At 38.9% G+C, this 25,107-nt stretch overlaps 1 protein-coding gene across 14 annotated transcripts in view; it reads left to right on the top strand.

Moving 5' to 3' along the window:
- The window catches only part of HECW2 (HECT, C2 and WW domain containing E3 ubiquitin protein ligase 2), a 388,387-nt gene that overhangs the window by 202,373 nt on the left and 160,907 nt on the right, over positions 1-25,107 (top strand). For 2 of the 14 annotated variants that reach the window (XM_063791419.1, XM_063791416.1), the window contains exon 2: positions 23,142-23,382. The exons of 10 other annotated variants lie outside the window; for them this stretch is intronic. The gene's annotated coding sequence lies outside the window, so the exon portion shown is untranslated. Of the gene's footprint in view, positions 1-20,805; positions 23,383-25,107 lie in introns of those variants that run through there. 2 more of the 14 variants (XM_063791418.1, XM_063791414.1) reach the window with 1 other exon arrangement.

The raw sequence follows: 25,107 nt of genomic DNA, 5'->3' as shown, positions 1-25,107 counted from the left end.
AGGCTTTGGTATCAGGGCATAGGGCTTAATGGAGAGGGATGGCCAATGATACATGATTTTAGGAACAAGTTCTGCATGATGGAAAATTAATTACTTTCTAGTGAGATCATATTTTAAAAATTTGCTTTAATATCTCCATGTTCAGTGGTTTGTTGAATACTTTTCATTAAGTAACTAGAGCTTTTATATTCTGATTAAATGAATGAGCCGGGGCTTGTAAGATGGGGAAGGCTTTTACTGTCTTAATTAAATAAGATTATGATTTATTGCATATGAGATACAGAAAAGAAACCATCAGGCCAGGCACAATGGCTCATGCTTGTAATCCCAGCACTTTGGGAGGCTAAGGCAGGACGATTGCTTGAGCCCAGGAGTTCAAGACCAACCTGGGCAACATAGCAAGACCCTGTCTCTACAAATAAAAATTAGCTGGACATGGTAACTGGTGCCTACAGTCTCAGATATTTGGAAAGCTGAGGCAGGAGGATTGCTTGAGCCCAGGAGTTGGAGGCTGCAGTGAGCTGTGATTGTGCCACTGCCCTCCAGCCTGAGCGAAAGAACAGGACCCTGACTAAAAAAAAAAGTGAAAGAAAGAAAAAAAGAAACCATCTAACAGGTGGCTGAGGAGATTTATTGTTAGTTTCATGAAGTTACTGAGAATTGCAGAGAAGGATAGATTAAATAAAAGTATTTAGGAGAAGTGATTAACATTTTATAAAGCATGCTAAAGAAGTTAATCAATTGGCAGCCAAGTGTTTCTGTTTTTTGTAACCTTAATTCAGGATGTCATAATGAATGAATGTAAAAAATACTAGGGAGGGGCAGTAAGTGTTTTGTTCATCATTTCATTGTGTAAATACTTATGAATAACTCTTCAGACTTCTGCTATTTTATTTGCCACCTTATGATTAAAACAATTTTTTTTTTGGAGACAGGGTCTTGCTCTGTTGCCCAGGCTGGAGTATAGTAGTGCTGTCTCGGCTCACTGCAGCCTCTGCCTCCCGGGCTCAAGTGATCCTCCCACTTCAGCCTCATGAGTATCTGGGACTGCAGGCGGATGCCACCATGCTTGGTTAATTTTTAAATTTTTTTGTAGAGATGGGGTCTTTCTATATTATGCAGGCTGGTCTCAAACTCCTGGGCTCAAGCGATCCTCCTGCCTCGGCCTCCCAAAGTGTTGGAATTACAGGTACGAGCCACCGTGCTCAGCCTAAAAGAATTTTTTATGTAGCCTGTGAGAGCTGGGATCAAGCCCTAATCATTTTTTTTGTCCCCAGGTTCCAGTAAATTAAAGCCCATGGAAAGGGCTTAATAAATGTTTATTGCCAAGTGAATGAGTAAGGTTAATGAACAGTGCTGAATGAGCTTGTTAAACAATCCAACCTTCAATCAGGGAGGTCAAGATTTAATTTCTTTTTGGTTTTACACAGATGGAAGAGTTAAGAAATATAATAGCATCTGATGACTGAGCAGGCACTAAGCTAGTTGCTCACCTCATCTAACCCTCAGTAACCTGTTGAGGTTGTACAATTCCCATTGCCATTTTACAGATGAGTAATATGAGACACAGTCACACAAGTGATAGAAACAGGATTTTAACTCAGGGAATATATTTAACCACTATACTGAACTGTTTAACCTTTTGCCGTGAAATAAATGAGAATATGATTTCCATGTTCACGTCTTAGGGATTTGAAATGAGTGATGTGTGAAGGGCCACTATTGAATGATTTAGTTTTCTTAGTTGAAATGTTCACCTTCCATTTTATTCCTCAGCCCACCTCAGCCTAGCTTTCAACTCCAAACCTTGACTGTCACTGCCCCACTGAGGACATTGGAGCCCTTGTCATTGCCAACTGGGTGAAGTGGGGCTTTATCCTCTTAAATCTTGACAGTATTTGATGCTGTTGATGTCACTGTTCCCTTCTTGAAAAGGTCTAGTCTTTAATCTTTCCTAGACCCTTCTTTTCCAGTTACCTGCCTGAAGTTATTTCTGTTTTGTCCTTTGCTCTCTCTTCTTCCACCTTAGTTGGTGTTCCACAGATTTTTCTCTCCTAGGCTCTTTTCTCCTAATTTTGCTCTTGGCACCCTGCAATCTCATCTGTTTCCATGGATTCAGCCAATACCTATACACTTACATCCCCAATCTTCATTTTTTTCTGAGTGCCATTATTGTATTTCTAGCTGTTGACTTGGCATCTCCACCTGGATTGGCCTCAGACCCCTCAAATTCATTGTAGCCCAAACAGAATTTGACCACATCCTTCATCCTCCTTCATACGCCTCTTTAATGTTGCTGGCAGCAGTTATGCAAATCAGACATTTGAGACTTATGCTTGCATTTTTCTTCATCACTTCCATCCAGGTGGCCTGGTCAGTTAACCTCTTCAATTTATCTATATCTGGCTCCACTGCTTCAAATTTTATTCCTATCTTTGTTATCTTTCTCCTACCTTGAACCACTCTTCTGACTGATGCTTCTGCCACCAATTTCCTCTTACTGTAATTCATCCCCCATACCGCCACCAGAGCCACCTGTCTTACGAAAAATATAGTTTTATCCCTGATCATGAAAGTTAAGCTTAGTGAAAAACATTTAAAATACAGAAAATAGAAAGAATAAAATGAAAGCTACTTGTGGTCCTGCTACCATTTGCAATATCATTTTTACTAGTATTGAGGCTGGTTACATTTCTAAAGGTCAGGGTTATCATGCCAGCTACCCTGGTTTAGAACATTCATGTAAAGCAAGTGCCATTTCCATTGGAAATGCAGTTGCTGTAGATGCTTTTTAAAGCCAGGTTATTTATAAATAATGAAGACAAAGTAGGGCATGTATTGCTACAAGACAGAGAATACAATCCGCTATTATATTGTACAGACTCTCATTCTATCCTTTTTCATGTTATATACCTATTCAGAAATTCTTTCTGGGGTTTACTTAGGGCTTCATCAACTAGAGATTTACAAAATCTGAATACATCTCTAGTTTCTAATTTTTTTAAAAACTGTAAGATAATTTTATTACATGTTTTTTTTTGCCCTATGTGAATAACCAGAGGCCTTTTTTTGATTAAGTAATATAGTCATTTGGCCCAAAAAACTTTCTAAATGCAAAGAAGTAGTTTGACAAGTTTCCTTTCAACCTCTCAACCTCTCATGCATTTCCAAATTTTTCCCTTTTTTTCTCACAGGTAACAATGCTCATTAGTTTCAGGTTTATTCTTTCAAAGTTTTTATACATATATGGATGGATATATATTCCACACATGTATATATATATACACACACACACTATATATATATACACACACACATATACATACATGTATAGCAATAAGCAAATACAACTATGTAGAAATTTTCACCTCTTCTAATATAAAAAATAGCAAAATACATGCACTATTCTACACTTTGTTTCACTTATATATTGTTCAGATTTTTCCAGGTCAGAACATAGAAAGAGTCCCATTCTTATATATGTGCACACTTTTATTGTTGAGACGTAACATAATTTATTAACTGGTATACTTGATGGGTTAAGTGGTGGACATTTAAATTGTCTCCAGTTTTCTCTATTACAAACAAATAGTGCTGTAATGAATAATCATACATATATGTATATATTTAAATCACATTAGTGTTTTGTCTTGCTTAATATTACGTTTAATTTTATTTCAGTTTAAACTAGTTAAAGACTAATGTCAGCTGTGTCCTGCAGTAGATTTCTGCAGGAAATCTGGCAGTTTAGGAAAGCTGTCTTCTTTATGTCACACTAAACTTCTAGTCATGGTCCACAGAGAACCTTATCATGGGGATGTTGCCTTACTAATGACCCTTATAACCTCAGCTGGGTCTGATTTCTGGGAAACTCTTGCCCTCCTGGTAGGAGGCAAATGTCTGCTTCCTGACTTCCCAGAACTTTTCGTCTACTTTTATTTATTATAATATAAGGAACATTTTCTGGCTATTAATAGACTGGAACCTGCTTCTTTATAATCCTGACGCTATGAGAAACCAGTGACCTGCTTGAAAATTTCACTGTTGGTTGATTTTGGGTAGAATTTTATATGGACATTGATTTTACTTTATTTTTCTATACTGATTTACAACTTATTAACAGCTAAGGCACCAAAGCATTATGAAATGAAGATAAAACCTTCATAGAAGCTACTATCATAGTCCACATGGTTACTAGGACATGCTGAATTTAATCATTTTCCTAGTAGGAGGGATGACTTTGTGCTGAACTGATCCTTAGACTCAGTGACGTGAGAACCATGTGGGGTGATTGGTGAGGTTCATGGTCACAGAACAGTGTCTTAAGGGACTTTAGACTTTCTAAAGAGCATCATGCTTTAAGCAACTGTGCTTATTGTAAATGGCAGCTGAGAAGCCGGGTAGGGTTTTCCTACGGGGCTTAGGTCAGGGGTTTTCTTACCCCAATCTAACCTTCAAGGGATGATTGTGAGGAGAAGCACTTCGGGAATGGTAGAGTAAGAACCCCCACCACCACATTCTGCTCCCCAAAAAAGCAATGAAAACACTGGAGAAAATTGCAAAAGTCAACTTTTTTAGAACTCTGGAAATCAGCCAAAAGCTTTCAAGTACATGAGGAGCATTTGTTCAAGAAACAGGTTGAACTCAGCACAGTAGGCTTTGGCTGTGTAACATTTTATTATAACTTGCCTTTTATCATTCCTGTCTCCCCAGCTCTGCAATAAATGAAAACCAGAAGCTCTGCAACCATGGTAGTCATGAAAACAAACACACCTTACGAGCCACTAATGGCAGCAGAATGGGTTTTTCAGCTTCCCCAAAAACCTCATCCCTGTTAGAGAATTGTCACTACCTGACATGTCTGGCAGCTCTCTGGAAAATCCCCATTTGCAGGACTTTCGTTAACCTGGCTCATAGCTTCTTTGGTGCAAACAACCCTATCACCAGAACACTTTTCAAAAACAACCAATGGCAGTTGTTTAACACTGCACTTACCTGAGGTGGCAATACCACTTGGGGCACATAAGGGACTAACAGAAAAAAACGGAAAAGGACAATATAGAGAAAGAGATGTGCATAGCAGGCTTTGAAAAGCTCAAATATATTCCTGGGAATTGGGAAAGCCAAATGCATACAAAGGGCTGTGTGCATACCCAGGAGAGACCTTATTTTCTACTGTGCCTGACCTTCAGGCTCTGTGCAAGCAGGAAGTAAAAGTTAAGGCAGAGCTATAAACTGCTGAGAGTACTGAAGGAGTGTTCCATCAAACACACACAGCCCATCAGCAAAGGCTGGGAGACTTACTGATTGAGTGCATTTAAGCAAATCTTTGTGCATTTGTTATCCAACCACTGAGTGAACTGAGCAGGGACTTAAATAGCCACACAGGACAACTGCTTCACCCCTATGAACTTCTAATAGGGATATTTTCTTAAATAAGCAAAATGTCTTTATTATGCTTAATATTATACACAAGAATTATCTAATATTAAAATTTCACTGTTTCTCAAAAATAATTGATTTAAGCAAAATCCAGTTAACAATTTATTTATTATGTCACCTTTAATATAGAGCAGTACCTTCTCCCCTCATCCTTTTTTTTTTTTTTTTTTTTTTTTTGCTGGAGAATAGCATACATGCAGAGAAGTAAAATCATCATAAATGTATGGCTCTTGCATCTTCTCAGTAACACTCTTCCTTAAAGGTAACCATTGTCCTGACTTCAAACACCATAGGCTAATTATATCTCTTTTATTGTTTTATTGAGGAATTGCACATATTTAGGAAAGTCCTTAAGGTGCCATAATCCTTTTTTTTTTTTTTTTTTTGAGACGGAGTATCGCTCTGGCCCCCAGGCTGGAGTGCAGTGGTGCGATCTCAGCTCACTGCAAGCTCTGCCTCCCAGGTTCACGCCCTCCTCCTGCCTCAGCCTCCTGAGTAGCTGGGACTACAGGCGCCCGCCACCACGCCTGGCCAATTTTTTGTATTTTTAGTAGAGACGGGGTTTCACCATGTTAGCCAGGATGGTCTCGATCTCCTGACCTCGTGATCCACCTGCCTCGACCTCCCAAAGTGCTGGGATTACAGGCATGAGCCACCACGCCCAGCCAAGGTGCCATAATCTTAAGTGTACTGTGTAATGAACATTTACGTATGTGTAGACCTGTATAACTGCCACCCAGATCAGGACATAGAGTATTCTCAGCACCTCAAAAGTCCTCCTCATACTCCCAATCACAGCCTCCTTAAGGCTTGACTTCTAAAGCTGTAGGTTAGTTTTGCCTGTTTTTGAACTGTAGATAAAAAAGAGACTTATTTAGAGTGCATTAGTTTTATCTGACTCTTTTCACTATCATTTTTTCCTTTCATTTTTCACAGTGCCAGTGACAACTGTATCTGTTTTCCTTGAGAATGTCTCACATTCAGGATTTGTTTTTTTTTTTTTTTTGCTCACTGGTATTGTCTTTTAACTTGTTCCACTGACTCCCTTATTTCTTATAAATTGGAGGTTAACCAAAAGGGTCTTGAATATCATCAAGTTAATGTTTTTCCCCAAGGATGCTTCTTTGGTGGTGCTGTGTACTTCGTGTTGCATTCCATCAAAAGTTACACAAGAGTCTGACTGCCCCATTCTTCGTGATGCTAAGATTGATTAGTGGGTTCAAGTTGTGGCAACGTAATGTCTTCGTTAGAATGTTTCTCATTGATTTTTTTGTCTAATGTTTTCAAATATATTATTTTCTTATGCATTGAAAAATTATGAATTTTGTAATTATCTTATTTCTTCTGTACTTATTTCCTGGAATTCTTATGTAAAAAGCACTTCTCCTCATGGCTCGTTAGTACCTTTGAAATACTATTCATTCTGGAAAAGCAAAATGATGCTTAATTCTTTAATTTTCAATGACAGTTTTCAGAATATGTGGGCATTGGTGCCCTAGTTATTGTCAATTGTGACTAATGAGTTTTATTTTATTTAGGGGCTACATATATTTTAATATTGCTATGAACTCGTGTTTAAACATTTTATTTTCATGTGTTCTAATGAATTGCAGGGTTTTGAAAATATTCTAATTGGGCCAATGGGGAAAGCTATACAAGAAGGTGTTTTAAGAGTAGTTTTATATTTTATCCCTGGTATCTCCACTCTGAACACTTATTCTCTCTGTAGGTAACCATTTGTGGTGGCTTCTTCTTTATCGTTTCCGTGTTTCTTTTCATAAATAAAAGCACATTGTATGAAATCGTGTGTGTACGGGGGTGGTGGTGCAGTATATATGCTATTTCAGCCCTAGGCAATGGGAATTAAAGTGATTTAGCCAAGATGACAAAAAGATGACATGGTAGGGCCTGGATTTAAACTTAGGAATCTGACTTCTGAGCTTGGGTTTTTAACCACTCTGCTCTACTTATGGCAGTCCCATTGACTCCCAACCCAAGGAAAGGCCAAAGAGGAGACAGTTGTGATTTTGCTACTCTTAGAGTAATACGTGCAAAACTAATCTGAACACAGATTTAACAGTGGAACTTGTTTTTAAAATAATTGCAGAAATGCTTTGTGAGACTGCATCTGAGTAAACTTGTGCCAAGAAAATATATACTTCTTGATTTTCTTTCCTTTTTTTCTCTTTTGTATTTTGCTTGTTTGTTTGGTTCACATTTTCTAATTTGGCTTAGCAGTATTGACTTAATCTGCTGGTAAGAAACAGTGAGAAAAACTTATTTTAAGTGCTTTCAGATGTTGCAATTGTTATTGCATGAGAAATTTGTAAAATGGAAACTTTGCTTCATTCATGCATTAACTATGCTGAGGATATTTCAGGAAAATGTACATGATATGGTTTGGCTATGTTCCCACCCAAATCTCATCTTGAATTGTGGCTCCCACAGTTCCCACGTATTGTGGGAGGAACCCAATGGGAGGTAAGTGAATCGTGGAGGTGGGTCTTTCCCATGCTGTTCTCATGATGGTGAATAAGTCTCATGAGATCTGATGGTTTTATAAAGGGGAGTTCCCCTGCACAAGCCCTCTCTTGCCTGCTACCATGTAAGACGTCCCTTGCTCTTCCACCATGATTGTGGGGCCTCCCTAGCCATGTGGAACTGTGAGTCAGTTAAACCTCTTTCCTTTACTAATTACCCAGTTTTGGGTATGTCTTTATGAGCAGCGTGAGAACAGACTAATACACTGCATCAGGACAATTTTTAGTACCTTATATCAAGAATACAATTGTTGCAAGTAGATAACTTTAAAACTGACAAAAAAATCAAAATGACCATAATATAATTTGCCTCTTAGGTTGTGTTTGAGACTCTCTCTTCGGGATTCTCAGAATTTACTCATTATTTTATCACTGAAAGTTTAAGCTACTTTTCCGTGGCACTAACTAGCGGATAGCTTTGGCCGACCTGGTTTCCCTGTGATTTAGGAATTAATGTTATTAAAATTTCCTTGGCATGTTTATGAAATTTGAGTATGATCAAACAGTAATTTTTATAGAGTTTGTAACTCTATGTTTTTTCCCCCAAGGACTGAAAAATGATTTTAATTAATTCATTCATTTATTTTTATGTATTGATTTTTTTTTTTTTGAGATGGAGTTTTGCTCTTGTTGCCTAGGCTGGAGTGCAGTGGTGTGATCTTGGCTCACTGCAACCTCCGCCTCCCGGGTTCGAGATTCTCCTGTCTCAGCCTCTTGAGTAGCTGGGATTGCAGGTGCATGCCACCACACCTGGCTAATTTTTGTATTTTTAGTAGAGACGGGGTTTCATCGTATTGGTCAGGCTGGTCTCGAACTCCTGGACCTCAGGTTGATCCGCCTGCTTCAGCCTCCCAAAGTGCTGGGACTACAGGCGTGAGCCACCATGCCCGGCCTGTTTTTTTTTTTTTTTTTTTTTATGACAGAGTCTTGCTCTGTTGCCCAGGCTGGAGTGCAGTGGTGTGACGTGATGTTGGCTCACTGCAATGGCCGCCTCCCTGGTTCAAGCAATTGCTACCTGCCTCAGCCTCCTGAGTAGCTGAGATTACAGGTGCGCACCACTGCACCCAGCTAATTTTTGTATTTTTAGTAGAGATGGGGTTTCGTCATGTTGGCCAGGCTGGTCTCAAACTCCTGACGTTGTGATTCATCTGCCTCGGCCTCCCAAAGTGCTGGGATTACAGGCATGAGCCACTGTGCCCAGCTGAAAATCTATTTTAATTTATGTTTTGTTGTTGGATTCTTGTTTTTTACTTCTCAGTATAATGAGATTATTTTTGATGTGGCTTTTTGTCTATTATATTCTTAGTATCTCTTCAAATTGTTGTTTAAATAGTTGCTCTTAAATATACAAATTTGGAGACCAATAAGTTATGAAGTACTTCACACTTCTGGTTTGGGGCAAAGTTTGAGGGAAATAAAAGCTAAGATTCAGAATGTGTTATTATTCTTTTAATCAAAAATATGTATTGTGCCCTTCCCACCATTAGGTAATTGTTAGGAATACGGAGATTAATAAAACATGGTTCTGAGCCTGAAGGAACGTAGGCTGATAGAGGGAATTGGACCTGACAGTGTATCCAAATGGACCAGATTTTCCTAACTGGCATAAGAAGGCACATGCGAAAGTACTTTGAATAGTAGACATATAAGCTTTAAGAACACGTTCATCAGCCTTGGAAAAATGTATGGCATTGGTGATATAGAACAAGTGTCATTCATAATATTTGCATAACTGCAATACAGTAATAAGTAGAGGCTATTTCACTTTTATTCTGGACAATCTCTATTAGAAAAATTGAAATAGATGATGTTTCTCTGTAGACGTTTTCCCACCTCTCATGTTTGATTCCTTTTTCCTAGCCATTGCATGACACCAATATCCACATCTTTTTCCACTGTTGTGTTCCCACTAATAATCAATTTTGATTCTCAAGTATACACTTGCCAGTCTTTTACCCGTCCTGATGTTTTGAAAAAGGTTACCACTTCCTTTTCTTTCAAAACCCAGTGGTAACAAGCTGTGAAATTAAAAACATACTTCACAAACTGGCAAAAACTATTATCTCAATGAAAAAAGTAAAAGTAGAATCTATTAAAGTTTATAGAGAAACTGGAAATATCTGTGATCATGAATGCTCACAATGATTGATTGCAGTGTGATTTCTGTGTGTGTCTGTCTGTGTCTGTTTCCAGTCAGAGTTAGAGAGGCTCTAAGATAGACTGGGACTCCGAATTCTTTTAATATTTATGTTTGATTTAAATTGATGTCATGATTCCATTTGGGACAGTTCTCTTTAAGTTGATATCTGCTGAATACTTGAAGTTTTGAATACAACAGCTCAACAGATTGAAACTAGTTTTCTTTCTTTTTTTTCTTTTTTTTTTTTTGAGACTGAGTCTTACTCTGTTGCCCAGGCTAGAGTGCAGTGGCATGATCTCAGCTCACTGCTACCTCTGCCTCCTGGGTTCCAGCAATTCTGCCTCAGCCTCCCGAGTGGCTGGGATTACAGGTGCGCACCACCACGACTGGCTAATTTTTGTATTTTTTAGTAGAGACGGGGTTTCACCATGTTGGCCAAGCTGGTCTTGAACTCCTGACCTCGTGATCTGCCCACCTCGACCTCCCAAAGTGCTGGCATTACAGGCATGAGCCAGCGCCCGGCCAAAACTAGTTTTCATGTGCCGTCTTTGCTTCTTTTTTTTTTTTACTCTTCCCTTACTGGATGTATCCCACGTCTATGCTTTGTCCCCTAGAGGTGACCTTATGGTGGATGATACTTGTATTTTTTAGAATCTTAAGATATGAGTTGTTGATAATACTTTGTGGATAGCTACAAGGTCACTTTTTGGGGAAACTGCTTGATAAATGAAAACTTCTTTCTGAATATTTCATAAATCCACAGTACAAATAAGATTTTCAAATGTCAAAATAGTTGATGATTAAAGATAGATTTGCAAGGGCAGTGCAGAGGATGTAGAAAGATAGGAGAGAGATGCCAGCCTTCATTTTTTTCCTGTATTACTGTTTCTGTATTTGTCTGTGACACTAAGCCACAATGAAGCCTTTCTTTTCTGATTAGTAAAGTAATGCAAGTTCATTGTACACCACTTGGAAATTATGGACAAATATGAAGAACTTAGGTTTTCCAGCCAAGCTATAACTACTATGAACATTTTGGCATATTTCTTTTACAACTTTAAATATAGATTGTATACATATTTATTTTATAATCCAGTTAAGTTCCTATTGTACATATAATTTTGCAGTATGTTTTTCCACTTATTATCTCATGAACGTTTTCCATGTTATTAAAAATTATTTGAGAATATCATGGGATGGCTACATAATACCCTATAATATGACTGTACCATAATTTACCTTTTCATTAATTTCTGGACAGTTATTTAGCTTCTAATTATTATGAATCATGACATATTATTCACCGTTGAATTTATATAATCTTTGGTGGCACATATTTCTTGAGCATGCACCTTATTTTGCTTATCAAGCCATGGCAGATATTTTTTTTTCATGTATAATCATTACTTTTTTGTTTGTTTCCCCTTGTACTCTTATCCTTTACTGAAGGAAGTTGTTAAATTTTAAAAACAATAGCTTTTTTTAAGTTTGAGATGTTTATATATAAACCCTGAAATAGGTTAGAAGGTAAAATTACAAATCCTGATGACAGCAGTTTATGATGGAAATGCTTAAGGACCTTTAAATATAGCTTGGTAGGGAAGGGTGGGAGTGAATCAAGTTGTTACAGTTTGTTCCAGGAAGGACATTTTGGATGAATGCCATCTGCTTTTACAAAGATGTCCTGTGATTTTAGTTATATTTGCTCCACTTAACCTTTCCCAAAGTGTGCTGAAACAAATGTATGTGGTACACTAAAAGAAATTAACATAATTATAATTCCTTTGGTTAACTGAAAACAGGCAATTCTTTTTCTCCAAAGATGTTACTTGAATTACAAACAAAGTACTGAATTTGAACATGGTTTGGGCATGTTAGATAACCTAGATCAAGGAGACTGCAGAGATCAGTTCATCTAGCCAGCTGCCTTCCTGGTGGACTTTCCTTTATCTATTTTGTGTACTTGTCAGAGTGAGAAAATTCCAAGAACTTCTCTAGATTTTATTTCAGTGATTTAGAGTCTTCCTTGTTAAGAATAACAACACTCATATCTGAGCTTTTACTGCAGCAAGCGTGGACTCTGCACCAGGTCATGTGCTGCTGACTTTATGTAGCTTCACAATCCTCTCAAAATTGTACTGGCTGTGCCTCGTTATCCCAATTGTACAGATGTGAAAACTAAAGTTTAGGGAGTTAAATCACTTGGCCAACCTCACACAGCTAAAAAGGTGTCCATTTTTGGCCACGGAACCAAAGCTGTCCTGGACAGCCTGCAAGCTGTCAGAGAGTTCTTAGTCATATAGTTAACCGATTACATGAGAAAATGTCTTAAAAATTGGGTTTCTAAAAAAAATGTTAAGCAAATAAAATGAACAAATTTAGTGTGCAACTTATAAGCATCAGAAAGCAAATTTGGACACTTAATAGTTGACTTCCTAACTCTTCTCAAAGGGGGACACAATTAGGTAGGGAGGAAAAAATCCTCATTTTTATTCTTCCTGGCCAGAGATCTTGGCAACTGGGAAAGTGGTTGCTATTATTGTGACTTTACCCATTGTATGCACAGATTCATACTTCCAGGTTCTCCATCCTACACCTTTTATAAACACCATGTTTAACTTGGAAAGGGAAAATGTTATTCTTGGCAACACTTATATACCAAAAGTAGAAACTGTAGGGGACCACCAAAGGATATTATCAACCAGGAAGCAGATACCGTAAAGAATATATCTAACATTTAACTTTAATACTGTTTACAATGCAGGTCTTCAATAAGGGAGAAAATTATGATTCAAAGTTTACTAGGAGGCAGGGAAACCACAAAATGAGATCCGTGTCCCATGTATTTATGACTAGAATAATTTACTGATACTTTGTGCTTCTTATTACTGTTATTGCCACATATCAAGAAAATCATTAGGTAGTTGATAGGGACCTGGCATTAAGATGAGCAGAGCAGTTAAAGGATCTGCTTTTTGAGAATAGAGTGAGACCATAGTTTCATGTTAGCAAAAATGCACAGATAGGGTACAGATATTAATACAATGTAGCATTCGTCACTGAATCCTCAAATGTTAAGACTCAAGGGTCTCTTTGAAAAGTAAAAGACAAATAAAAGTGAAAAAGTACTACTTTACACTGTTGAAAGTAAACTTTTAAGAAATGTTACTAAAATGTTATTCTAAAAGGGGATACAAGCTAAAAAGAAGTTGGTAGATTCACAGAAAACAGAGATCGTTCATTGCTGACAGATTCACAGTAAGTAATTATGAGAAGTTGAGGATATTCACTTTTGTATTAAAATCCTGGGTTAGGAGAGGCTCACCGGACTAACCAAGAAGGCCGGTTCTTCTCTGTAGAGTTCACCAGTGCTTTGCAGACTACCTGTGGACATTGATCTTTGTAAAATAGAGTGAAAATAAGCTAGTAGAAAAAGAAATGGAATAAAATATAAGATCTATAAAATACAAGTCCAAAATTTTATTATTAGATTGAATAGACATAAAATTACTCTGACAAATTTCTGTAAAAGTTTCTAAGAGCTTCCAGTCAGTTTCTAGACCTATCTCAGATTATAAACAACCAATTCATGGACCAGCACTTACCCATGGCCCATATTTTGTGGAGCACTGTTCTCAGCTTAAATAGAATCTAAAACTTTGTTCTCATGTTAGTGCCCCTTTCTGTCTTCTTTATTCCTGTACTTGCTTGTCCTTTTATTATGCTTTTTTATTCTTTATTTAAAAGTAGATTGAACATAATAATTGTGAGCTGTTAAGGTAGGAGACACATTACAGGTACAGATGTATGTCTGTTTTTGAGTTTAATAAAATGAATATGCAAAATCAAAAATGGCATGTACCTATACGTGTACATTAATATATGGACTATTGGATTTTAAGACTCTACACCATTGTCTGTTAGAAATGTGGTTCAAAGAGTACCTGTATCAGAATTAGCTGAGGTAACTGTTTAAAAATGCAGACTTTAGGGGGCAGAGCAAGATGGTGGAATAGAAGCCTCCACTGATTGTCCTCTCACAGTAACACCAAATTGAACGACTCTCCACACACAAAAAAACACCTTCATAAGAACCAAAAATCAGATGAGCAATCACAGTATCTGGTTTTAATTTCATGCCACTGAAAGAGGCACTGAACAGGGTAGGAGAGAGAGTTTTTCATTTCCGACACTGCATCCCCGCTATCCTCCAGCAGCAGCAAGTGGCACAGAGAGAGAATCTATGCGCTAGGGGAGGGAGAATGCAGTGATTGTGGGACTTTGCATTGAAATGCTGTGCTGCATTGTCACAGCAGAAAGCAACGCTGGGCAGAACCTAGCTGGCACCCACGGAGGGAGCATTTAGATCAGCCCTAGCCAGAGGGGAATCACTCATTCTAGCAGTCAGAACCTGAATCCCAGCAAGCCTCGCCACCATGGGTTAAATTGCTCTGGGGTTGTAAATAAACATTAAGGGCAGTCTAGACCACAAGGACTGCAATTCCTGGGCAAGTCCTGGTGCTGTGCTGGGCTTAGAGCCAGTAGACTTTGGGGGCGTGTGGCCTAGTGAGACACCAGCTGGGGTAGCCAGGGGAGTGCTTGTGCCATCCCTCTCCCACCCCCAGGCAGCACAGCTCACAGTTCCAAAAGAGACCCCTGCATTCCACTTGAGGAGAAGAGAGGGAAGAATAAAGAGGACTTTGTCTTGCAACTTGGATACCAGCTCAGCCACAGTAGGATACGACACCAGACAGAGTCTTGAGGCTTCCATTCCAGGCCCTAGCTCCTGGATGACATTTTAGACACAGCCTGGGCCAGAAGGCAACTCACTTCCTTGAAGTGAAGGACTCAGACCTGTCAGGATTCATCACCTGCTGACTAAAGAGCCCTTGGGCCCTAAATAATCAGCAGCAGTACCCAGGTAGTACTCATCATGGGCCTTGCTGAGACTTGGAGACATGCTGGCTTCAGGTATGACCCAGCAGATTCCCAGCTGTGGCAGCTAAGGGGAGGGACTCCTTCTGCTTGAGAAAAGGAGAGGGAAGAGTAAGGGGACTTTGTCTTACTGCTTAGGGGACTTTGTCTTACTGCTTAGGTACCAGCTTGTCCACAATGGGTGAGGACACTACCCACTGGTGTCCTCAATTCTAGGTCTTGGCTTTTAGATGGCATTTCTGGAAATACCCTGGGCCAGAGGGGAGCCCACTGCTCTAAAGGGAGAGTTCCAGGCCTGGCAGCATTCACCACAAGCTGACTAAAGAGCTTTGTAAGCCTTGAATGAATATCAGCAGTAGCCAGGCAGTGCTCACCATGGACCTAGGGCAGTAGTGGCCATAGGGAGAAATGCCTCTGTTTGTGGAAAGATGAGGGCAGAGTGGAAGGACTTTGTTTTGTGGCTTGGGTGCCAGCTCAGCTGCAGTGGAATAGAACATCGAGTATATTCCTAAGTTTTCCTACTGTAGGCCCTGGTTCCTTGATGGCATCTTTAGGCCTGCCCAGGACTGAGGGGATTTTGCTGCCCTGAAGGGAAAGACATAAGCTTGGCTAGCTTCGTTATGTGCTGTGCTGATTGTAGAGCCCTAGGCCCTTGAGTGAACATAGGTGGTAGCCAGGCAGTGGTTAACATGTGCCTTGGGTGAGACCCAGTGCTGTGCTGGCTTCAGGTCTGACCCAGTGCAGTCCCAGTGGTGGTGACAACAGGAGTCCATGTGTCATTCCTCTCTTAGGTTCAGAGAGCTCATCAATGAGAGAGAGAGAGAGAGAGAGAGAGAGAGAGACTCCATTTGTTTAGGAGGAGTAAGGGAAGAGAAAAAGAGTTTCTACCAGGTAATCCACAGAATTCTTCTAGATCCTATCCAAGACTACCAAGGTGGTACCTATAGGAGTCTGCAAGAGTCACACTGTTACTAGGCTTGGGATGCCCCCTAATGAAGATGTGGCTGCAGTGATCAAAAACTTAGATCACAACACCAAAGTCCCTTAAATATCTGGAATACCTTCAAAGAAAGACAGGCACAAACAAGCCCAGACTGCAAAGACTACAATAAATACCTAACTCTTCAAAGCCCAGACCCTGAAGAACATTCACAAGCATCAAGACCACCCAGGAAAACATGACCTCACCAAAGGAACTAAATAAGACACCGGTGACCAGTCCTGGAGAGGCAGAGATTTGTGGTCAGTCAGACAGAGAATTCAAAGTGACTGTTTTGAGGAAACTAAAAGAAATTCAAGTAAACAAAGAGAAGGAATTTTGAATCCTATCAGATAAGTTAAACAAAGAGCTTGAAATAACTAAAAAGAGTCAAGCAGAAACTCTGGAGTTGGAAATGCAACTGACATATTGAAGAATGCCTCAGAGACTCTTAGCAGCAGAATTAATCAAGCAGAAGAAAGAATTAGCTTGAAGACAGGCTATTTGAAAACACACAGTCAGAGGAGACAAAAAAGAATAAAAAAGAATGAAGCATGCCTACAAGATCTAGAAAACAGCCTCAAAAGGGCAAATCTAAGTTATTGGCCCTAATCAGGAGGTAGAGAGAGATAGTGGTAGAAAGTTTATTCAAAGGGATAATAACAGAAAAACTCCCAAACCTAGAGAAAGATATCAATATTCAAATACAAGAAGGTTATAGAACAGCAAGTAGATTGAACTAAAACAAGACTACCTCAAGACATTTAATAATGGAACTGCCAAAGGTCAAGGATAAAGAAAGGATGCTAAAAGCAGTAGGAGAAAAGAAACAACATCCAATGGACTTCCAATATATCTAGCAGCAGAGAAATGCACAGCAAAACTACAATGAGATATCATTTTACCCCAGTTAAAATGGCTTTTAAAATGCTGGCGAGGATATGAAGAAAAGGGAACCCTTGTGCACCTTGGTAGGAATGTAAATTATTACAACCACTATGGAAAACAGTTTGGAGGTTCCTAAAAACTAAACATTGAACTAACATATGATCCAGCAATTACACTGCTAGGTATATATGTAAAAGAAAGGAAATCAGCGTATTGAAGAGATATCTGCACTGTTTGCTGCAGCACTGTTCACAATAGCCAAGATTTGAAAGCAACCTAAGTTTATAACAACAGACAAATGGAAAAAGAAAATGTGATATATATATATATGTATCATATATATGTATCTCATATATGTATCATATATATGTATCTCATATATGTATCATATATATGTATCTCATATATATATGTATCTATGTACCATACACACACACACACACACATACAATGGAGTACTATTCGGCCATGAAAAAGAATGAGATCCTGTCATTTGCAACAACATGGATGATACTGGAGGTCATTATGTTAAGTGAAATAAACCAGGGACAGAAAGACACACTTCACATGTTGTCACTTACTTGTGGGAACTAAAAATGAAAACAATTGAACTCATGGAGATAGAGAATAGAATGATGGTTACCAGAGGCTGGGAAGGGTAGTGGGTTGTGGGGGAAGTGCAGATGGTTTATGTATAAAAAAATATGGTTAGATAGAATGAATAAGATCTAGCATTTGATAGCACAACAGGGTGACAACAGTCAACAATAATTTATTGTACATTTAAAAGTAACTAAGAGTATAATTGAATTATTTTTAACACAAAGGATAAATGCTTGAGGTGATGAATATTTCATTTACCCTGATGTGATTATTATGCATTGTATGCCTGTATCAAAGTATCTCATGTACCCTGTAAATATAGGCACCTACCATGTACCCGCAACAATTAAAAATTAAAAAATGCAGACACCTAAGACCCATCCTATACCTACTGAATCACAATTTCTGTGATTTGCTCTATGGAGTCTGAATTTTAAACATGAGTCTCAGATGATTCTAAGACACGTAAAATGTAAGAACTACTCTTTCAGCATGTGGGAATCTGTGTGATATGTTTAATTCTGAATCATACACTATGGTGGTGAAGTATAAATGCCAATTTTGTTCACTAATGTGAATATATTAGAGTCTCTGAATGTGTTCTTTCAGGAGAGCATCTCCAGGGTATATTATTATGTTCATTGCTATATGCAAAGCATTATTGGAAAAGGGTAATGTTCCCATTTTACAGACAGAAACAACATATATATACACAGATAAAATAATTTTACATCTTTCTCTACTAGTTTCATCTTAATTGAAGATTTTTGCATGCTTAAAACCTATTCTTAAACTCCCCCTGGTTTACAATAATATAATTTAATTTGGAATGAAAAATAACATAGCTGAAGAACCCATTAACTGTGCAGTTAAAGAGTTATAAATTGAATTAGAGAAGGGGGATTGTATTTAAACCCCTTAACATTTCACTTGGAAACATTTGTGTTTCCATTAATATGGAGTTAACGCAACGTTAACACAAAGTTCACCATTAAGGAAAAATATAATACTCTTGATGTTAATATGAAATTCTCCCATGAGGAAAAATACTACATCCTAAGAGCTTCAAGACATATGCCAATCAAATAAACCAGATACCACTATAGCTGGGTCTTTAATTCTGTGGTGGAAGTAGGTGAAGGGAAAAGAACTACATTTATTCTGATTTGTGTATAGCTTTCAGAGTTTTTGGCACATTACATATGCTTGTGGGTATTGATCTGTTAAACATAGATAACTGAGGGTCATTTATTTTTGTGTACGAAAGTAATGGATCACAATGCTGATATTTTGGCTTGAATGGACATTCCTAGAGGGATTTCCTCGTCCACCGAAGATGAGGATATCAGTCCTTTGGGAATTTTCTTCTCTTCCAAAGCATATTAATAATTTCCCAGATAAAACTGAAAAACCTTAAGAAAGTAACAAGTCCTTAATTACTTTTACTAAACTCATTGTACCACACAAATTTCTTCTGAAATTGTGCAGGGTTCTGGGAAATCTTCCTCTGCACATTTCAGCCTTGCTGTGGTGCTCCCTTGATCAAGTTCCTGGAATTCTCTGAGCTCAGTTTCCTCATCTAGGGGCTAAGAACACTTCTCAGAATTACTGTGAGAATTCTTTCAGTGGATGATTCTTAATTACTGAGCGTAATTCTTGACATTTAGTGAATGGTAGGTAGTTATTGTGGGGGGAAGCTGTAGAAGAGTGGCAAAAGTATGGGTAAGCTTTGATGTTATACAGACCCAAGATTTGAAATCCAGCTAGTTTCTGGCTATGTGATCTTCTGTGAACAAGTTATTCAATCTATCTCCTAGTTTTCTTCATTTATGACATAGGGATTGTTACTCTGGTGACTCTGAGGATTAAATGAGTGTGTGTACACACTTATAGGGCCTAGCATGTATTCAGTTATTATAACAAATAATAGTCATGATCGTTTTTAGTGAGTTTAACGGCCTACTTTCTAAGCCAAATTTAAAAATACACGTATTTTGTACACATGTATCAACTTGGGTTTATATTTGAGGTCCTACCCTTGATATTTTAGCAGCTACCTCACTTTTGTATATATTTTCAAAAAGCTTTCTGATTTATACACAGACTGATGTGTATTCCCATTGAAACATTTTGGGAATCTGAAAACAGAGTGACAACGGGACAAGCATTCCTCTGGCTGCTTTAGGAACACAGGGTTCGAAGAAAAAGTCTCCAATAAAAATTGCAGCAGATAGGCAGACACATCCAGTGAGGCTTCAATAATGTATATAAGTGATGTCAGCCTCAGAGGCATGCAAAATGCAAAACACAAAGGAAATTCATAATGGGATTTTCAGGAAAAGGGTTGTTCCTTCCTGATGTGCTAACCTTGATTCTAGTTGTGTTTTTAGTACCAGCATAAAGATAGGTGGAGGAGGCACTGCTGAATTTTTCCATTGCCAATTTGTGTTGTAATCTAAGGACTGTGTCTTTGCTCTTCCCTGCTTTACTCACAATAAATATTCTGCGAGCTTTGGGGAATGAGCTACTTTAGTTAAGTGATGTCTTTAATTGTGTATAATTAATCCATTCAGCATCCATAAATCACATTTCCACCCATGGGCATCCTTGCTAGATCAATAGCTTTGAATGTTGAAAACTGTAATAATCAGTTGGGCTTGCAGTGGGAGATCTGATGGAAATGGGAAAGATAATTGGGGGATAATTTCCATTCCTTCATTCTTAAGCTTCCCTTTCTATCCCTTTACATCAATTCTTGAAATTTCTAGATGCTGTTCTCCTTCACCAGCCTCATCCCTTCAGAGCACGGTTCATATGCCAATGCCTTGAGTGAGCTTTCTCTTTTTCTCCTGACCACGTCATGTTGATGGCCCATCCATACTCTGAGGATCTTTTCTTTTTCCTTTGTAGCATGTGTCATAATTGTAATTAAAGAATTCATTTTATATTTATTTAATGTTTTTCTCTTTAAAATATAAGCTCTGTGAGGGCAGGGGCTATGTTTATTTTGTTCGCAGCTACCTCCCAGTGCCTAGCACCATATGATATCATAGTAAGTAAAAACATAAGAGTGTTTTGTTGATAAAAAGTCGTTATTAATGTGCTTCCCCATTTTATTTGTTGCTCTTGGTTTTGCTGGACTTTCCCCGCAAAGGGGTGTGGTTTGGAGAAAGGAAAGCATATGTGAATTTATGATACTCTGGATATACCTTCTCAATATAATCATTTGCTATGATTAAAGTAGTACTGGCTGAATTACTTGTGCTTAAAAAATTACCATCCCAGTGAAAGAGTACATGTGTGATGGCTTGAAATCGGAGCTCCAACATTCATCAACCACTGTGGCCCTACACTTTTTAGTTTCTTTCTTGGTTAGCTGGAAAATCTAATTCCATTATGATAGTGTCTTATGCTGGGGGGAAGTAGGTTTTCTCCATATAGGAAAATAGATAGTCACATGTAGGTGTTGGTAATACATGGGTAATCCAGAACCTAGAGCGCAGGTAAAGTGGTGTATGTACCAAATGTTATGGTATTTGGAAGGCAAAGAATCATGGCTTGGAGGACCAGAGTGATAGGAGCATCAGGTGGGATTCAGAGACCAGGGAGTGAGTGATAGTAAGAGCTGCACCATAAGCAGAGTAGGTGAGTCTCTCTTCTACCCAACAGAGAGTCTATTGGTCCATAACTAGAAAGTAGTCAAGAGCTCAAGATGATACTCTATTCCTGCCCGGGGATAAAAACAGAGAGGCTTACATTGTTAAGAAGTCTATTTGTTGTCCATAGGCTGTAGCCAACTTTGATGCCAAAAAGAGGAAATATATTTATTCTTTCTAGATTTCTTATTCTTTCTTTTCCTCCTTTCTGTTTCTTTTTAGAGACAGGATCTCACTCTGTTGCCCAGGCTGATTTGCATTGGCAGGATCGTAGCTCACTGTAGCCTCAAACTCCTGGGCTCAAGCGCTCCTCCCACCTCAGCCTCCCAAGTAGCTGGCACTACAGGTGCATGCCACCATGCCAAGCTAAGTTAAAAAAACATGTTTTTGTAGAGATGGTGTCTCACCATGATCTTGAACTCCTGGCCTCATGCGACCCTCCTACTTTGGCCTCCCAAAGTGCTTGGATTATAGGTGTGAGCCATGGTTCCTGGCCTAGATTTATTTTTCTTAATCTCCCAGTGGTGACTGAGCCCACTGTGGACCCATTGGCCACCTAAATTAGTGAGGTTGCTGGCATTTTCAAGAGTGTTATATGAGGAAGGCAGCGTATCTTAAAAGAGCTTGGGTTTAAGTGTCTTTCAGATGAGACTTTAAATCCTGGCTGTTATCACTTCTTCTCAGTGAGCCTCAGTTTTCTCATCTGTAACATGGGCCTAATGACACTACTGACCTTATTCTTAGAGCACAGTGACACTCATTTGATACTATTTTTAAAGCATCTCCTATGTGTCCCTGGCACATAGTACCATTCTGAACATGCTTGCTATTATTGTTGTTTGCTAGGACACTGGAAAGTCATAGTGATTTGTTCTAAAACTGGGCTGGGTTTGCATGTCCAGAAGAGGCCTGGACAGGGTGATGGTGATCCTGGAGTGCCTGGCTTGCTGTGTTCACTCATCCAATTCCAGAATCAGCCCAAAGCTCTGTGGCCCTTCGAAGCTTCAGGGCAAACTGTGTCTGGGTTAAGGGAACAATAGAGAGGTAATTGCAGCCATCAAATGTAGTGTGAAGCTTAAATCTAGTTTGCATCTTTTCACAGCAAATGTACCTGACATGTAAGACCATTTCATCTAGTTTTCCTGGAGGTTGCTGGAGAGAGATGGTCTTATAGCCTTTGATTACATTAAACCAGCACCTTGTAATTGCAACCGCTGACACAGGTGGGCTAACAGCTTCAGAAAGCCCCTTTCTCCATTAAAGAATGATGGATCTGGACTGGGGATTTCCCTACCCCAACTCTTTCCAGTATAAGACAAGAGCATTAGCTAGATTGATAATTGTATCTGTTTTCACATTAAAAGTCAGGTTTGAAAATAACTTCTGCATTGATAACCGCATGTTTGAATTTTCATTAAAGCTATATTACGTTTGAAAAAGCTTTAGTCCTTTTTCACAGTTTGAAATCACAAGTCCACAAATTTCACTCTGGATTAGTTAAAATACTGTAAGCCCATTTCAGTAACCTAAATGAATGCTATGTCTGATTTATGGTAATGGTAAGTTGGAGTTCTCAGGTAGTGACCACTCTATTCTGAGTAAATCAAATAGCAAGCTCCCCTTTCTGGGATTGCAGTCAGCTTGTTTGACATCAGCCCACTCTGTGTGCGTGTGTGTGTGTGTGTGTGTGTACACATAACTCATTCTTTGGAATTCTCCCATGGAAAAGCAAAGGAAGGAAGCTGAGGGGAGGATGGGGCGATTGCATCCTGTACCCTTTACAGGGGTGTGGCCACGACTGCCTCAGCCGAGGGGATGTGATACATTTTTTTCACTTAGGATGCCTGGACAGTGATAAGTCTTGATGAAAGGCAGGAGTGGCTTTTAGTGTCATTCGTACTGGACAGGAGCCTCTTGTTAGAGACCTGCCGGAATCCTGTCTAGTATTTCATTTCTAGAACTTTGGGGGAAGAGGAAGAGAAGCAGGAGCATCCGTGAAGTGGACCTGCAGAGCTTTCACAGCCACCTTAGAACTCCAGACCCGCCTTGACTTCAGTTCAGCTCTGGCTGCTCCTATGAATGAAACTGCCACGTGGGTTGGCCAGGTGTATGATTTTAAGGAAGAATGCCATGTTTCTTCTTGCTGCTGCCTAAGTCTCATTTGACTGATGGATTTTAAAACCTTTGGGATTATATGAGGTAAGATATTGGAAAGTGCTGTGGAATGAATTCCACTGTCACTTGATTTCCTTGTCCAGCTGTTTGGGATTTACAGTTTTCTCTGCCTTTCACTTTGAAAAGCTCTTAAAAGTGGTCCCCTCCCAGCTGGCTGAGGGACAATTATTAACAAACTATGTGGCACATTTATCACTTGGCAACTGGATATAAGAGATCAGTACTGAGATTAAAGCATGCAAAACTGTTACATATAGACAGTCACCTCATTGTGAATTTTTAGGGTTCTGCTTGTTTTAAATGGATTGTGTTGTTAAGTACAGGTTCTACCTACAAGAAAATGCTTTTGAAAATTGCCTTAGGTTGAGTCTAAATAGATTTCATGGAAGGTTATCTGTCCCTGGAATAATCATGGTTTTTGACAAATTTTAAACTTCTTCTCTCAGAGAGTGAGATGTGAAAACAGATTTACTTTTAGGGTAAAGTTCAAATGGACAAGTATTCATAGACATCCATATTCTAGAGACTGTTGATTGAATGACAGTCTTACAGCAACACTTTAACTTGAGAATAAAACCATGGTTTTTATGTAGTATCTTGTGGCAAACTGACTCAGTTTTCTATAGACCTCTAAAATTTGCAAGCAGAAAATCCACTTTAATTAATTATTTAAAAACTGGAATGACTCCAGGGCAAAATTTTAGTTTTATCCTAATTCCTTACAAGTTAGTTTTATACAGTGAAATTTTTTACTTTTTGGCTATTAAATGCCAGTCAGTGATTCTCAAGAGGGGTGGTGATGTTCATTTTTATTGCCATGTAGGGTGCAACTGGCATTTAGTGCCTGAGAGCCAAGGATGCTAATGTTTCTGCAATGTATTGGATAGACTCTCACAAAGAATTACCCACTAGAATGCCTGTAGTGCCCTCATTGAGCACAGTTTAGTGAAAAGTATGTTGAAGATTTAGTAAAGACTTACATGAGCAGTCATCTCTGGAAAGGTAACTGATCTTCTGATAAAGCAGTTTTGGGGAGGGACCCACAGAGAGCAGTCACTTCGTAACACTATTCTTTAGGATCAGGAGCAGTGAATGTTTCAGAAACATTTCTCCCACCTGTTTTTTTTTCTATTTTAGGTTCAGGGGTACATATGCAGGTTTGTTAGGTAGGTAAACTTGTGTCACAGGAGTTTGTTGAAGAGATTATTTTGTCACTCAGGTACTAAGCCACTAGGCTTAATTTTTTTTTCTGATCCTCTCTCTCCTCCCATCCTTCACCCTCGAGTAGGCCCCAGTGTCTGTTGTTCCCTTATTTGTGTCCATGAGTCTCATCTCTTAGCTCCCACTTACAAGTGAGAACATGCAGTATTTGGTTTTCTGTTCCTGTGTTAGTTTGCTAAGAATAATGGCCTCCAGCTCCATCCATGCTCCTGCAAAATACATGATCTCATTCTTTTTTATGGCTGCATAGTATCCCATGGTGTATATGTACTACATTTTCTTTATCCCATTTGTCATTGATGGGCATTTAGGTTGATTCCATGTCTTTGCTCTTGTGAATAGTGCTGCAGTGAACATGCGCAGGCATGTGCTATTATGATAGAATGATTTGTATTGTTTTGGGTATATACCCAGAAGTGGGATTGCTGGGTCGAATGGCAGTTCTGTTTTTAGCTCTTTGGAGGTTTGCTACCCTGCTCTTTTTGTGTAATTTTTTTTTAGAGACAGGGTCTCTCTCTGTTGCCTAGG

This window comes from Pan troglodytes, chromosome 13, assembly GCF_028858775.2.
Source record: "Pan troglodytes isolate AG18354 chromosome 13, NHGRI_mPanTro3-v2.0_pri, whole genome shotgun sequence".
Taxonomy (NCBI): Eukaryota; Metazoa; Chordata; class Mammalia; order Primates; family Hominidae; genus Pan; species Pan troglodytes.
Note: the sequence above shows the minus strand (reverse complement) of the source record. Positions and strands in the feature narration are given on the sequence as shown.